The sequence below is a fragment of the Petromyzon marinus genome, chromosome 85 (assembly GCF_048934315.1).
Source record: "Petromyzon marinus isolate PM22_M1 ecotype Great Lakes invasive population chromosome 85, UKy_Petmar_22M1.pri1.0, whole genome shotgun sequence".
NCBI classification, from domain to species: Eukaryota; Metazoa; Chordata; class Hyperoartia; order Petromyzontiformes; family Petromyzontidae; genus Petromyzon; species Petromyzon marinus.
Genome location: NC_133750.1, coordinates 1155283 through 1162096, shown reverse-complemented (window position 1 = coordinate 1162096; position 6814 = coordinate 1155283). Strand labels below are relative to the sequence as shown.

At 52.4% G+C, this 6814-nt stretch overlaps 1 non-coding gene across 1 annotated transcript; it reads right to left on the bottom strand.

The window, feature by feature from the left end:
• Positions 1-204: 204 nt before the first annotated feature.
• Positions 205-6348, bottom strand: LOC116938271 (uncharacterized). Its single transcript, XR_012931382.1, has 3 exons — positions 5689-6348; positions 3198-3251; positions 205-343 (listed from the first exon to the last, which is right to left on the bottom strand). It is a non-coding gene; the product is annotated as an uncharacterized LOC116938271 (transcript).
• Positions 6349-6814: the final 466 nt, after the last annotated feature.

The window sequence follows — 6814 nt, the reverse complement described above, 5'->3', positions numbered from 1 at the left end:
TGGGTGAGTGAGTAGGTGAGTGAGTAGGTGAGTGAGTGGGTGAGTGAGTGAGTGGGTGTGTGGTTGGGTGGGTGAGTGAGTGAGTGGGTGGGTGAGTGATTGGGTGAGTGGGTAGGTGAGTGAGTGAGTGAGTGGGTGGGTGAGTAGGTGAGTGAGTGGGTGAGTGAGTGGGTGAGTAGGTGAGTGAGTGGGTGAGTGAGTGGGTGAGTAGGTGAGTGAGTGGGTGAGTGGGTCACCATCCTGTGTGACTTCTTCATCAACGGGCTCCTGCTGAGGCAGTGTACTCCAGTGTGTACGAGAGCCCGTTGCAGCCCCGGGTCCGCACTCCAACCTTAACACCTAACTGTGAGTACACATACAGTACATACAGTACATACAGTGCACGTACAGTACATACAGTACACACATACAGTACACACACACACAGTACACACACACAGTACACACACACACACAGTACACACACAGTACACACACACAGTACACACACACACAGTACACACACACACACAGTACACACACACAGTACACACACACAGTACACACAGTACACACACAGTACACACACACAGTACACACACACAGTACACACAGTACACACACAGTACACACACACAGTACACACACACAGTACACACACAGTACACACAGTACACACACAGTACACACACACACAGTACACACAGTACACACACACAGTACACACACACACAGTACACACACAATACACACACACAGTACACACAGTACACACACACAGTACACACACACAGTACACACACACACAGTACACACACAGTACACACACAGTACACACACATACAGTACACACACACAGTACACACAGTACAGTACACACAGGTCACACAGTACACACACAGTACACACACACAGTACACACAGTACAGTACACACAGGTCACACAGTACACACACAGTACACACACACACACAGTACACACACAGTACACACACACACAGTACACACACACAGTACACACACAGTACACACACACAGTACACACACACACAGTACACACACACACAGTACACACAGTACAGTACACACAGTACACACACAGTACACACACACACAGTACACACACACAGTACACACACAGTACACACACAGTACACACACACACAGTACACACACAGTACACACAGTACACACACAGTACACACACACAGTACACACACAGTACACACACAGTACACGCAGTACACACACAGTACACACAGTACACACACAGTACACACAGTACACACACACAGTACACACACACACACAGTACACACACACAGTACACACACAGTACACACAGTACACACACACAGTACACACACACAGTACACACACAGTACACACACACACAGTACACACACAGTACACACACACAGTATACACACACAGTACACACACACAGTACATACAGTACACACACACAGTACACACACACACAGTACACACACACAGTACACACACACAGTACACACACAGTACACACTCACAGTACACACACAGTACACACACACACAGTACACACACAGTACACACACACAGTACACACACAGTACACACTCACAGTACACACACAGTACACACAGTACACACACACAGTACACACACACAGTACACACACACACAGTACACACACAGTACACACACACAGTACACACACACAGTACACACACAGTACACACACACAGTACACACACACAGTACACACACAGTGCACACACACTGTACACACACTGTACACACACACAGTACACACACACAGTACACACACACAGTACACACACACAGTACACACACAGTACACACACAGTACACACACACAGTACACACACAGTACACACACACACAGTACACACACACAGTACACACACAGTACACACAGTACACACACACACAGTACACACACAGTACACACAGTACACACACAGTACACACACACAGTACACACACACAGTACACACACAGTACACACAGTACACACACAGCACACACACACAGTACACACACACAGTACACACACAGTACACACACACACAGTACACACAGTATACACACAGTACACACACAGTACACACACACACAGTACACACAGTATACACACAGTACACACACAGTACACACACACAGTACACACACACAGTACACACAGTACACACACACAATACACACACACAGTACACACACACACAGTACACACACACAGTACACACACAGTACACACACACAGTACATACAGTACACACAGTACACACACACACAGTACATACACACACAGTACACACACAGTACACACACACAGTACACACAGTACACACAGTACACACACACAGTACATACAGTACACACACACAGTACACACAGTACACACAGTACACACACACAGTACAGTACACACACAGTACATACAGTACATACAGGGCACACACACAGTACACACACAGTACACACACAGTACACACACAGTACATACAGTACACACACAGTACACACCGTAGACACACAGTACATACAGTACACACAGTACAGTACACACAGTACACACACAGTACAGTACACACACAGTACACACACACAGTGTACACACACACACAGTACACACAGTACACACACAGTACACACACACACACTACACACACACAGTACACACACACACACTACACACACTACACACACACAGTACATACACACAGTACACACACACAGTACACACAGCACACACACACAGTACACACACACACACAGTACACACATAGTACACACAGTACACACACACAGTACACACAGCACACACACACAGTACACACAGTACACACACAGTACAGACACACAGTACACACACACAGTACACACACACACACAGTACACACACACAGTACACACACACACAGTACACACACACAGTACACACACACAGTACATACAGTACACACACAGTACACACACACAGTACACACAGTACTTACAGTACAGCACATACAGTGCGCACAGTGCATACAGTACACACACAGTACACACAGCATACACACAGTGTACACATACAGTACACACACACAGTACACACAGTACATACAGTACAGTACACACACAGTGTACACATACAGTACACACAGTGCACACATACAGTACATACAGTGCACACACAGTACAGTACATACAGTACAGTCCCCGTGTCTCACGTATTCTGGTTTGTTCTCCATGAGCTGTCTGATCTTCATAACAGCAGCCGGAGTCTAAAGAGGAGGTGATGGTGGGTGGTGATGGTGGTGGTGATAGTGGTGTAGGAGGTGGTGGTGGTGGTGGTGATGGTGGTGGTGGTGATGGTGGTGGTGATGGTGGTGGTGGTGATGGTGGTGGTGATGGTGGTGGTGGTGATGGTGGTGATGGTGGTGGTGGTGATGGTGGTGATGGTGGTGGTGATGGTGGTGGTGGTGATGGTGGTGGTGGTGATGATGGTGGTGGTGGTGATGGTGGTGGTGGTGATGGTGGTAGTGGTGGTGGTGGTGATGGTGGTGGTGGTGATGGTGGTGGTGGTGATGGTGGTGGTGATGGTGGTGATGATGGTGATGGTGGTGGTGATGGTGGTGGTGGTGATGGTGGTGGTGGTGATGGTGGTGGTGATGGTGGTGGTGATGGTGGTGATGGTGGTGGTGGTGATGGTGGTGATGGTGGTGGTGGTGATGGTGGTGGTGATGATGGTGATGGTGGTGATGGTGGTGGTGGTGATGGTGGTGGTGATGGTGGTGGTGATGGTGGTGATGGTGGTGGTGGTGATGGTGGTGATGGTGGTGGTGGTGATGGTGGTGATGGTGGTGATGGTGGTGGTGATGGTGGTGGTGATGGTGGTGATGGTGGTGGTGGTGATGGTGGTGGTGATGGTGGTGGTGATGGTGGTGATGGTGGTGGTGATGGTGGTGGTGGTGATGGTGGTGGTGATGGTGGTGGTGATGGTGGTGGTGATGGTGGTGATGGTGGTGGTGATGGTGGTGGTGATGGTGATGGTGGTGATGGTGGTGGTGGTGATGGTGGTGGTGATGGTGGTGATGGTGGTGGTGGTGATGGTGGTGATGGTGGTGGAGGTGGAGAGACAAAGGGGGTGGGGAATTAGGAAATCAACATTCTGTGTTCCAACATCATCACCAAGTCTCTCTCCCCGTGTCTCCCCGTGTCTCTCCCCGTGTCTCTCTCTCTGTGTCTCTCTATCTCTCTCCCCGTGTCTCTGTCTCTATCCCCGTGTCTCCCCGTGTCTCTCCCCGTGTCTCTCTCTCTGTCTCCCCGTGTCTCTCTCTCCCCGTGTCTCTCTGTGTCTCCCCGTGTCTCTCTCTGTGTCTCTCTCTCTCCCCGTGTCTCCTCGTGTCTCTCTCCCCGTGTCTCTCTCTCCCCGTGTCTCTCTCTCTGTGTCTCTCTCCCCGTGTCTCTCTCCCTGTCTCCCCGTGTCTCTCTGTGTGTCTCTCTCCCCGTGTCTCTCTCCCTGTCTCCCCGTGTCTCTCTCCCCGTGTCTCTCTCCCTGTCTCCCCGTGTCTCTCTGTGTGTCTCTCTCCCCGTGTCTCTCTCCCTGTCTCCCCGTGTCTCTCTCCCCGTGTCTCTCTCCCTGTCTCCCCGTGCCTCTCTCTGTGTCTCTCTCCCCGTGTCTCTCTCCCTGTCTCCCCGTGTCTCTCTCCCCGTGTCTCTCTCCCTGTCTCCCCGTGTCTCTCTCTGTGTCTCTCTCCCCGTGTCTCTCTCCCTGTCTCCCCGTGTCTCTCTCTGTGTCTCTCTCCCTGTCTCCCCGTGTCTCTCTGTGTGTCTCTCTCTCCCCGTGTCTCTCTCTGTGTCTCTCTCCCCGTGTCTCTCTCTCCGTGTCTCCCCGTGTCTCTCTCTGTGTGTCTCTCTCTGTCTCCCCGTGTCTCTCTCCCTGTGTCTCTCTCTCCCCGTGTCTCTCTCTCTGTCTCCCCGTGTCTCTCCCGTGTCTCCCCGTGTCTCTCTCTCTCCCTGTGTCTCTGTCTCCCCGTGTCTCCCCGTGTCTCTCTCTCCGTGTCTCTCTCTCCCCGTGTCTCTCTCTCCGTGTCTCTCTCTCCCCGTGTCTCTCTCTCCCCGTGTCTCTCTCTCCCTGTGTCTGTCTCCCCGTGTCTCCCCGTGTCTCTCTCTCCGTGTCTCTCTCTCTCCCCGTGTCTCTCTCCCCGTGTCTCTCCCCGTGTCTCTCTCCCTGTCTCTCCGTGTCTCTCTCCCCGTGTCTCTCTCCCTGTCTCCCCGTGTCTCTCTGTGTCTCCCCGTGTCTCTCTCCCTGTCTCCCCGTGTCTCTCTGTGTCTCCCCGTGTCTCTCTCCCTGTCTCCCCGTGTCTCTCTCTGTGTGTCTCTCTCTGTCTCCCCGTGTCTCTCTCCCCGTGTCTCTCTCTGTGTCTCTCTCCCCGTGTCTCTCCCCGTGTCTCTCTGTGTCTCTCTCCCCGTGTCTCTCTGTGTGTCTCTCTCTGTGTCTCCCCGTGTCTCTCCCCGTGTCTCTCTCCCCGTGTCTCTCTCCTCGTGTCTCTCTGTGTCTCCCCGTGTCTCTCCCCGTGTCTCTCTCTGTGTCTCCCCGTGTCTCTCCCCGTGTCTCTCTCCCCGTGTCTCTCTCCCCGTGTCTCTCCCCGTGTCTCTCTCCCCGTGTCTCTCTCCCGTGTCTCTCTCCTCGTGTCTCTCCCCGTGTCTCTCTCTCACCAGGATGAGCGCTGCCCGTGTAGGCCCCGTCCGTCTTTGTCTCACCGCGCGGACGCTCGCGCGGAGTGCAGGGCCGGCCATGGTGAGGAGTGGTGAGGAGTGGTGAGTGGTGAGTGGTGAGTGAGTGAGTGGTGGTGGTGAGTGGTGAGTGGTGAGGAGTGGTGGTAGTTAGTGAGTGGTGAGTGGTGAGGAGTGGTGGTGGTGGTGAGGAGTGGTGGTGGTGAGGAGTGGTGAGGAGTGGTGAGTGGTGGTGAGGGGTGAGTGGTAGTGGTGAGTGAGTGATGAGTGGCAGTGGTGAGTAGTAGTGGTAGTGGTGAGTGAGTGGTGAGTAGTAGTGGTGAGTGGTGAGTGGCAGTGGTGAGCGGTGAGTGGTAGTGGTGAGTGAGTGGTAGTGGTGAGTGGTAGTGGTGAGTGATTGGTGAGTGGTAGTGGTGAGTGGTAGTGGTTAATGGTGAGTGATTGGTGAGTGGAAGTGGTGAGTGAGTGGTGATTGGTGAGTGAGTGGTGAGTGATTGGTGAGTGAGTGGTGAGTAGTAGTGGTGATTGGTGAGTGATTGGTGAGTGGCTGTGGTGGTGAGCGTTGATCAACGCAGCCTTGTTGACTTGAGTTTGAGTCAAAATATCTTCCGGAAGACGAAGAAGCGTTTCGGTGAAACCGGCAAAACGTCTTCCGGTAGATGCGTTTGTAACTTCCGGAAGAGGAAGACGCCTCACAACTTCCGGAAGACGTCTTCCGTCTTCCGGAAGATGACGCGGGGTGAGTGTTGCGCAATTTGATGTTGACACTGTTCGCTGACGAACTTCCGGAAGATCGCCACCGTTCGTTTTATTGGCGCACAAGGAGGTAGAGGACTACCGGAAGACGTCTTCCTCTTCTGGAAGACTTTCGGTTGTTTTTTTTGGCAGCGTGGTTGCGCAACTCGTTGTCAATGTCACCGCTGATCTTCCGGAAGACGTCAACCGTCCGTTTTGTTGAACGTCTTCCGACCTTGCGGAAGATTTCATTCAATCACTCACCCACTCACTCACCCATTCACTCACTCACCCACTCACCCACTCACTCAGCCTCACTCACTCACCCACTCACTCACCCACTCACTCACTCACCCACTCAGTCACTCACTCA